The sequence below is a fragment of the Wolffia australiana genome, chromosome 9 (genome assembly GCF_029677425.1).
Source record: "Wolffia australiana isolate 7733 chromosome 9, ASM2967742v1".
Classification (NCBI taxonomy): Eukaryota; Viridiplantae; Streptophyta; class Magnoliopsida; order Alismatales; family Araceae; genus Wolffia; species Wolffia australiana.
Window position 1 is genome coordinate 5,802,126 of NC_135843.1, and position 11,015 is coordinate 5,813,140.

General features: G+C 39.1%; 1 long non-coding RNA gene across 1 annotated transcript; it reads right to left on the reverse strand.

Annotated features, from left to right (window-relative positions):
* Positions 1-9,347: 9,347 nt before the first annotated feature.
* Positions 9,348-10,546, reverse strand: LOC144707696 (uncharacterized). Its single transcript, XR_013582517.1, has 2 exons — positions 10,321-10,546; positions 9,348-9,723 (listed from the first exon to the last, which is right to left on the reverse strand). It is a non-coding gene; the product is annotated as an uncharacterized LOC144707696 (long non-coding RNA).
* Positions 10,547-11,015: the final 469 nt, after the last annotated feature.

Here is an 11,015-nt window from a genome sequence, read left to right on the forward strand (position 1 = left end):
GCCTCTGGCAAGGATCCCGTCTACCATAGTCACTTGAAGCACTTCGATACATGGTTTTAATTTACTAGAGAGTACATTAAAGAACATAAAGTAAGCATGCACCGTGTCAGCTCATAAAACTAGCTGGCTGTCATATTCCCAAAAGCTCTCGGATGACTGAAGTTCGTATAGCTGCGTGTGAAACTGAGAGTTAAAAGCATTTGCGGGGAACAACATCAAGATCACGGGGGAGATTGTGGGGTTTCTCCTTGACCTAGGTCCGACATGTTTTAGTTCTTGCTCAATAACTTTCCGCTCCCGCTCTATGTTCATTTGATAAAAGAAACACTTTTGAACATTATTTTCCAAAACGAGGGTTTCTCCCTTTCTAGTTTATTCTTCCTTCTTCTCCCTTGTTCTCTCCCACTAGAACCTGTGCAACCAATGAGTGGCAGCAGGAATTATATCCCAACAAGTCCCTGAAAATGTTGAAATATGAATCTATATTTAATAAATCTCATGAATACAAAATGTAAATTTGAAATGCACAACGACTTTTTAAAGGGTAAGTAACTTCGTTTTTAGTGTGTGGCCTAGTAGACGGATTGACTTTTGAACCCCTTTTCTGTCACTCTCCACCTATTAGGCTCTTAAACAGTTGTAGGCCGTGACACAACTGGCTACCAAAGAATGTCATTCTTGCGTATACTGCACCAACTGTAACAGGATCTTTGATTCCTCTTGTTGACTTTTGATTCTGCCGAGGACTTGGAGTGTGCTCCATGACTAATACTTTAGACAGCTCCAGCCCATTAAATGGATTTGGAACGAAGGAAAAAGTTTTAGATTAAGAACTATTTGGCTGGCAATTACAAATCCACGGAGTACCAACATAGATGGAAACATTTTAGCTAGTAAATTTGTACCTAAATTAGAACACTATAAGCTTCATACTCGTACAAAGAAATACACAAGCTAGTAGATAGGTTAATCGAAAGTTGAATGGTTGTGATAGGACGCAGGATGCCAATGGGTCATCCTGGCACTGTACCGACTCTTTGAAATGGTTTGTTCATCTGGATACAAATTTGGGATAGCGATATCAGGGAAAGTGTTGAGCAGAACGTGATATCAGAAAGGGTAAATACTAAATCTGGATATTAGATGGCCTACAAACTTGATACACTCGATAATAGCCACGAAAATTAATTGAAAAACGGTTATAAGTGTTCTAAGTGTAAAGATTCTTACTTTGCTTGAGAGAAATGATATAAGAGAGACAGAGAAGAAAGGGAAATGAAGAGAAGGAGAGGAGACACCCGCTTAAGCCTAGTGATTAAAATCTCTTATTCTCCATGAAAAACAAAGACTACATTGGTTCGTATGATATATTGTGGGATGTTACTTAAAATAGCAAGTGTTTAAAACTGCAAGCCGTAATACAAGTTATAACGGGTACGGATCGGTTAAGATCGTTCGATCCATTTTAATCATGGCCATTATAAAAGCTGTATGTTGACTTAATCATAACCGTTAGATCCTATTTATATGTGATCTATTGTTTTTTAATCTTAGTCTATGTTTAATCATAGTCTATGTTTAAACTTACATTTTCCTATTTCTATTCTCTAACAAGTATAGGGTACGTGTTTAGTTACTACTCGCTATGTCTCATTAAGGATCCTATTGGCTGCTGGCGAGTTTCTGTTGTCACTCTTAATGTTCTTCCTATTTTGCCCGCACCCCCCTTCAAGCACAACAGACGCTCCCCGACGCTGAGCTTGTCGTGCAGCAGTCAGGATTGAGGTCGTGTCAGCGGCTTCGTCAAAGCATCTACTAGCTGATCGTCTCCCTTGATGAATTCGACCTGGATGTTTTTTGGCTGCTACCTGTTCACAGACAAAATGAAAGTCTATTTCCACATGTTTAGCCCTTGAATGGAAAAATGGGTTCGCTGCTAAATAGGTAACTAAAATGTTGTCACACAACAACGTTGGGTTCTGACTAGGCTGTATATGTATTTCTTTTAGAACATAATGTATCCATAAGATATCTGCTACGCAATTGGCGAGCGCCTTATACTCAGCCTCTATACTAGAACGAGCTACTATTTGTTGTTTCTTAGAACTCCACGAAATAAGATTTTTTCCTATATATAGCAAGAAAGCACTTGTTGAACTTCTATTGACTTTATTTCTGGCCCAATCAGCATCACTAAAGGCATTTAAAGTAAGATCTGAATTTTTATACAGACTTAGCCCATGGTGAATTATTCCTTTTAAACAACGAAGTGTTTGAGAAATTGCCAATCACCAGTTGTTGGTGAATGCATTTTCTGACAATCCTTGTTTATGGCGAATGCAATATCAGGTTTAGTTAAAGTGAAATATTGCAAGGAGCCACCAGTTTGTTTATAGACTGTTTCATCAGTAAGGGAGCATCTAACGTTAAAGAATCCGAAATGGCACATGGTGTAAGAAGGTGTTTGCAATTTTTCATTTTCGTTCGTACAAGAATGGATAAAATATATTTTGCTTCTGTTAGGAAATATCCATTACTACTCTTGAGAAATTCAATGTCTAAGAAAAAGTGACCTGGTCCTAAGTCTTTTATCACATATTCAAGCTGTATTTGCATTGCATGAGAATTAATATCAAGGATATTTTGATGTAATACGATGGTGCCTGGATCGACGACTCGTATCATACACAATAGAGTGACAATTTGCTAAATGACAATTATGATATGTGCAAGTATTTTAAGGAAAAAAACTCCTGAATGAGCAATAAGAAACACTAACTGACTAGGTGAATAGTCCAGCAAATTCTCAAGGCAATAAGGTAATCATGACACACTCTCAATGACCCTAGAAATCACTAGAACACCTAGGTCAAAATGAGCATTTCACGGCTCTAGGATGTCCACACTCTTGTATCAAGAATCTAATCTTTTACCCCAAGAAGTATCCTTTCTCTCGACAAGGTGGCTATCTATTCAGTCAATAAATGTGGCAGAGGAAACGATAGGAGAAGACGATAGTGCAAAAAGTAATAATACAGAGGATGATGGAGAGACGAGATGAACCTGGCCCTTTCGGATCGATTTGGTATGATCCGTCGTCGTTGATGCGGCTGGAACAAATAAGATCTGGGCAGGCCGGCCGAAGGAGCGTGTCGTGTGCGATTAGAGGGACTGTAGCATAAACGATTCGGCGATGTTGCGGGCACTAAAGGGGGGACAATGCAGGGCGCTAATAAGATGCACAGGTTAGCGCGAAGGCCGCGCAGTCAGCGCGCGTGAATGCGCACTAGAAGAGTGTTGGTGCGCAGACAGATGTGCGGATGGCGCTGGGCTTGCGCGACGACCGGTATGTCACCACACAACCAGCTCACGTGACGATGAAGTGGCGTGCTTTGTTGGTCACGTGCGTGTGTGCGGGCGTTGCGTCCCTGAATGTGAGCGTGCGGACGGATGATCGTGCTGTAGACTGCCAAACACGGGCGGCGCGCTTGGGGATGGCGCATGAGCAAATGGCGACACCGATCAAGGGGCCTGTCGCAAGAATCTGATCAGGAAGAAGGCAGGAGCAATGGCATTCCTTGGAAGACTGGGAACGAACTGGCGGTGGCGGACGCTTCATTCCATTAGAGGTGGTCTTGGCACGGTTGCCGAAGCACTAGCGACATGTAGGCTGATATGAGCTTCAAGAATTTCGTCTCGGCGGATGGTTCTTGAACAATAAAGAATCAATAACTCCACGTTCTTGATGGGAACTTCTAGAAACAGGACGTGGAGAGGATCCGTCAATGGCGAGACAAAAGAAGAGAAAAGAACCTTTCAAGTTTCAAATTTCAAAAATCATACCTCACTTGGGCATGGCATCCCCTTATTTAGGGAGGATGAGTGCCAAGGGAACGACCCTAGGGGAAGAAACCATCGCGAGACAAAGTCCCCCCTGGACAAGCATTACAACGAAGAACGAAAGATTAACGGGCAAGGCCCAACACGTAATGTCCCAGTCCAATTTTCCAACAAAATTAAAAATACAACCAAATAATATGGGAAACTTATGAACGATTTTAAGCCGAATACTTGAAGTCGAGGTTGCAAGCATCGATACGAGCAGCTCGGTGCGGTTGGACTCATCCCGTGTCGGTGTTGTCACGATGGTCCCCCCTGGTATTTGGTCCCATAACAAAAATTTCATCAACCTGAATCAAAATAAAAACCGAATTAGGCATAAGCCTGAAAAACAAGTGAGCATTTGTCTTGGAACCCGAAAATCCAAGTGTGAGTAACTTACTTGTGAGTTTGGTGAATCAAGCTTGTGGAGACTGTTTTAAACCATGAATTAACTTGTTAAGTTGACATACATAGTCAGGAAAATTTTTACATTTAAAACCTGGAGGTTGTTCCACAAAGATTGTTTCATCTAAATCGCTATGAAGGCATTTGAGACATCCAAGTGATGAATATGCCAGATTTGACTAACAGCTAGAGAAAGCATGAGTCTAATAGACATATGTTAAATGACTGGACTGAAGGTCTTGTTGAAATCAAAGCCCTCTTCTTGATTATACCCTTTGCAACTAAGAAAGCCTTATATCTCTCTATATCCCCTGATACTTTGTATTTTAATTTATAGACCCATTTAAATCCAATAATTTGAAAATTTGGATCACGAGGTAGAAGTGTCCAAGTGTTATTTTTCATGAGTGCTTGAAATTCTAAAGTCATCGCTTGCATCCAATTTGAATTTTTTGATGCACAAGTAAATGTATGTTTGGATATATTGGGTTTTTCAATATGAAAATAGGACGGGATTGGATATTGTACAGAGCATAGGAGCAGTTCCTTAGGACTAGTATTTTGATCATCTCGAATACCCGCAAGATTCTTTATTTTTAATTTAACATTAGATTCAGGAGTACAGTAAAAAGTTGAAATAATATCAGGATATTTTGTAACCAAAACATCCGGATAATATTTATTTGACTCAGAAGGACAAATAGAATTAACTTGTGCCTTTTTGATTTTGGAATTATGTGATCCAATTGGCTGCTCCGTAAGTCAGTTAGGATTTGAAGATGATGGGAGTTTTTTAAGTTCATAACATCTGTGGGTGATATCTGATCTTTGATATGATCAGATACTTGCAGAGATTGTGAGAAATTGTTTGAAAGAGTCATATCTTTAGAAATTTGGAAACAATGTGGAGGAAAAGAACTCAAAACTCCTTCAGACGGATCCTTTTCATATCTTTTAAAAGGGAAAGAATCTTCATAAAAAACAACATGTCGAAAGATATATAAAGTTTACCTGACTAGAGAGATAAGCATCTGTACATATGATGCATTGAGCTGTATCCCATAAGTGTGCAGGTTTTGGACCTATCTTCAAGTTTGTATGGAGCATATGGTTTGAGATACGGATAACATAAGCAGCCAAATGTTCTCAAGAAGGTATAATAAGGAGAGAATCTAAACAACAATTCATATGGAGATATTGTTAAGAACAGGAGTAGTGAGACGATTAATAAGAAAAACAGCAGTGGCAACAGCTTCATTACAAAAATATTTCAGCATGTTTGCATGTTTTAATAATGCAAGCGATGTTTCAATAATATGATGGTGTTTTCTTTTAGCACTTCCAGTCTGCTCAGGAGTATGAGGACCAGAAATTCTATGTATTACACCATTACTTTTAAGAAAAGAATTTAGTGATTGAAATTCTCCACCCCAATCAGACTCCGCATATTTGATAACAACATTTAGTTGTTTTTCTACACTAGTTTTAGATTCAATAAAAACGGAATACAGGTCAATTTTTTTGTTGAGAGGATAAGTCCACGTATATTTACTAAAATCGTCGATAAAAATAACATATTAAGAATGTCCAGATCTAGATAAAATAGGAGAAGGTCCCCATAAATCCTAGTGAATAATTTCTAAACACTTATTGGAAAATGATTTGTAGACACATATGGTAATTCGTAATATTTAACTATATTGCAAGGTTCATAAACAAATTTCAAAATGCGTGGGTGAACAGGAGGACCAAATTTGTTTAAAATGGAGTTCAAAATCCCAAATTAAGGGTGCCCCAGACGAGAATGACAGGTTTCTGATGATGTTTTTTCTCCCATCAAAGCATATTTTTAAATACCTTGACTATCAAGATGATACAGCCCGTTTTTAATTGTCCCTCTGAGCAGAACTCGACGGGTTGCTTTGCCCTTCACAAGACATCAAAAATCGTGAAATTCTACAGAAACATTACTATCTTTAGTAAATTTATGAACAGATAAGTGATTCTTTGTGATGTCTGGTACATGAAGGACATCTTAAAGATATAAGATTCGATTTAAATTGGTAATTTTGTAGGAACTAATAGATAGGATTTTCAAACCTGAGGCATTACCGATTTGTAGCCGATCATTCTGAGTATATGGCCTTGATTGAGTCAAATTACTTTGTTCAGATGTCACATGGTGTTTTGCTCCACTATCTGGGTACCATTCTTGATTTTCTTCTATGAATGCTTGAGCATTTTGAAAAGATTGATATCTTATACCTGAATTTTGAAACTCTGGACACTCTATTGCCTTGTGTCCAAGTTGAAGACATATCTGGCACTTGGGTTCAAATCTTTGATTTCTCCCTCTTCCTCGTCCCCTAATCTGGAAATTGTATCTGTTATGACCAACGTGTCTTCTTTGATATCCTGGTTGGCTCTTCTGGATCTGAAGGTTGTTAGCCATAGGTGGAAACCAACTCCTTTCTTCTTATTGTTCATAGACGAGGAAGGCATCATGCGATTTGAGATGAGCAACAATTTCATCAAATTTAAGATAATAAAGACTTGCATTGATACTGACCAAAAATTGTATAGATAATGGATACTCATCCATAGGATGACCCATTTGTTCAAATGATTCTACTACTTCTTTATAATGTTTCATGCAATTCTCAATATTGAGTGTACCTTTTCTCATGTTGTGGAATTTCCCATTGCAGTTCCATCACTCTGGATTGATTCCATCCAACAAAGGTGTTTTCCAGACAATCCCAGGCTTTGCATGAAGACTTCTCCTTTCTAATGTATGGTCGAACCATTTCGGAAACAGTCTGATGAGAAATCCAAATACTTGTTGATCCGTTCTCCACCATTTCTTAAAATCAGGATTCTCTACTATGCTTCCTTGGGCATCTGCAATCAGAACAGGAGGCAAAATTCCATTTATAAATTTCATCGAATCATACCCGTCAAGGACTGACAACATCGAGCTTTTCGACGTCTGGTAATTTTCACTGTCCAGACATGGATTGGTTATGATTCCAGGCAGAATCGCAACTTGAACTTGTCCAAGCATTGCTGTGCAAGCTTCACTGATCGGCACAGTCGGAGTAATTGCCGCAGTAAAAATTTCTTGAGCCATCTTGAGCATCGAACAGCCTGGCTCTTATACCATGTAAAGACTAGTACTTTGCTTGAGAGAAACGAGGAAAGAGAGAGAGAGGAAAGAGGAAGGAAGAGAAGGAGAGGAGACACCAGCTTAAGCCTAGTGATTATGATATCTTATTCTCCATGGAAAACAAAGAATACATTGGTTCATATTATATACTGTGGGACATTACTTAAAATAGCAAGTGTTTAGAACTGCAAACCGTTATATGAATTATAACGGGTACGGATCGAATGGTTTAGATCGTTTGATCCGTTTTAATCATAGCCGTTATAAAAAGTGTAACGGTTATATCTTGATTTAATCATAAATATGAGATCTTATCTATATTTGATCTATCTATTTTTAATCCTAGTCTATGTTTAAACTTATATTTTCCTACTTATATTCCCTAACGAGTATAGGGTATGTGTTTAGTTACTACTCGCTACTTGTTATTAAGGATCCTCTTGGTTGCTGGCGAGTTTCCGTTGTCACTCTTAGTGTTCCTGTGTCGTCTTCACTAACAAAATCGAGCAGTTCAAAAAAAAAAATCTATCTGGCCTTTTTCTCCCTCCCGCTCGCTTCTTCTCTCTATCTCCCTTTCCCTCTCCCTCTCTATCTAGCTATCTCGTGTTCACTATCCCTCTCTTGCTCCGTATTGTCCTTTTGCTCCCTGGCTCTCTATCGCTCTCGTTTTCTTTCTCTCCAGCTCTTTATCTCTGTCCCTGGCCTGCTTTCTCTCTCGCTTACTCCATGTCACTTTCTTGCTGTGTGCGTGTCTCCCTCGCACCATCTAGCTTGTGTCTCTATCCATCTCTCGTTGTCTCTTTCTCTCTCTCTTTCTCTTGCTCGCTTTATCGTTTTCTCTCGGTCACTCTCTGTTGTTCTATTTCGCTCTCTCTGGCTCTCTCTCTCGCATACTCTTTCTCTCTTGCGCTCTTATTCTCTTACTCTCTCATACAATTTATTTGAATCCTTATTTTTCAATTAACTTGAATATTTCTTGACTATCTGATGCGAACCGGGCCGTTTGCACGGATGTGGTTCAGGTTATTTGAACATTGGCCCGGATAGTTTAACACAGTCTCACCTAATGCGTTAGATCAAGACCCAATACTAATTTCGGACGCGCACTGTAGGACATTGCCCCCAACGGTGCCGATCTGTGACCCCGTGCACCAACAAGGTCACAGAAGGAAGTAACAAACGAGAATATGGTCCACAAATTACAATTTACTAAGTTAAAACACAAATCACGGAAGAACGTGTGCGCAATAAGAGCAGAACATGAGTTCACTCTAATTTTTAGAACGTATTGAAAACAGCAGATATTTCACGATTATAAAGCTATTATTTGCGACATCGTTGCACTCTGTTATGTAAGGGGATTCTAATAGAATGTATTCGTTGTAGATCCTTATATCTCTCATCGTTCTCTTTTACTATGTACATTTTTTAACTTCGACATCTGGATCTCATATTATTTTATCAAAGAGATAGATATTGCAGCTCAGTTAATTGATGAGTACATGGTAAATATACTTAAATAGGGGTATGTAAGGACATGCTCCATCCGTGAAAAAGTCACCACTGTATGGATTTACGTTTGTTATTTTTCATTCTTTCATCTTTTTGACAAGATCCTCGATTTAATAGCACGTTAAAAAACATTCCTCCACCTTTACAGCGGTATACCAGGGAATGCTTCTTCTTTTATCAAACGCCCACGAGTCTCTAATTTAGAATATTTTGAGCTCATAGCCCGTAACACGGGAGTTCATATGCTTCGTCTTATTATTTGTTATTAAATTGCTTTCTTATACCTTGTGTCGCCAAGGAGTACCTTATTTCCTCTTTCTACCTACAATGGCGATGACTGATCGTTTGTTAAACCATTATTTGAAACCAATAGAGACAAGGGTAATCAGCATAACACTTATACATATCCATAATAATTGCGAGAAGATATGCTCACTGGCAACACCAGAAAACCCGAGGAGGTTTTTCAGTTCGTTTTATTATTATTTCACTCATGGAAGGCAAAGTTTATTCGCTCCTTGTTGTCCCAGGCTTAGAGCAACCGTGTATGTTGCTCCCTTTAGGGCCAACTTAAGGGCAGCAGCGAAAGCAGTAGCCGAAGAAACTCAAGCAGCAGCGGGCGCAGCACGCCGTGGTATTGAAAGTTATTGTGGTAATGAAGCAGCAGCCATCGCAAGTCCCGCCAGTGCCTATGACGCAGCACCTGTTGCAGCATCTTCCGGTGCCATTGCCCCCTCTGAATTCTAGCAGAGGTGAAACTGCGCGCTCAGACAAAACAAAAAGGGGTAAGCCCCCCAAGCAACGTAATTTACATCAATAGAAACAGGGATAACTGTGTTTATCATGGTATAGAAATCGAACTAAGCTATTCAATGAATACTAATTTTAAGGCGAATGTAAAAATGGAAAATATGGCGGAACATAAAAAAATGTAACAGGTAATTATCCAGACATAATAAGCGAGAGTAGACCTATTGATAAATGAACCGATACTCCACCCGAATAAATCTAATATCTAAGTGCAAGGGTTGCGGATTTACTTGGTTGGCGCATGAATGCATAATGAAGAGTATTATGAGAGTTGAAATGAATGAAGAAATGACTAAACATAGGAATATGTCGCAATTTACAACGTATATATCACCAGAGATGGTTAGCTATTCTGGTAATTCACCCCTATTCCATGTGAGTAACCATAATAGCAAAGTCCATACAGGCTAACAGATAGTAGTCGAGATTGGCTTGTAAAAAAAATATCCTGAAAGCATAACGAAGGACCAAAAGAGGAAAAATATCCAGGTTTCAATAGTATGTTAACTCCAGTAAGACGGTATAGACTTGTAGAGCGCACAAACCACTGATTGTCTTCTGGTCATTTAGCGCAATAGTGGGCGTCGGCAGCAATGTAAGCGTAGTTAGGAGGAGAACTGATAGAATGACGAGTGGACGCTGCGCCATTCGCTCCCTTTCTAATTTTACTTTAGAACCTCGTCTTGTAAGCCTCTCAGCACAAAAGGGTTGCATTTATAGGTGTTTTTTCAGCCCCAAGATGTATAGTTGTGGTGGTACTGTGCATATCAACCTTGCTACAGTGGCCTAAAGTCAACGGTTATGAGACGTCGGTTTCTGCTACTTTTAAATAATGGACGGCCGTATTTCAATTATAGACGGCGGGTGAGCTATCCTTTCTATATGAAAATATTCATGACTTCTAGAAATGTAGGTCAGTAAAAACTTTCCTTGAGTTTACACATAAACAAAAGTCCATCGTCGAATTTCTTCTGTCTCTAATGAAATTTCCATAAATGGTGAGATTAAAAGTTTTCACAACAGTAGAAAACTTTGGACTTCCGTTGACTTAAGCTAATATGTTCTCTGGAATATTTATATGTTACATATATCTCAAGGTGACTGGTATTTGCACTTGTGGGAAGAAGACGGGATGCTTTTGATGGGTCAGAAAGAATATCATTTTTAAACGAAATATCCTTTTCAAAGTTCGAGTTAACATTTCTGGGGGACTATTTCACATTGCACGCCTGCTCAGAAT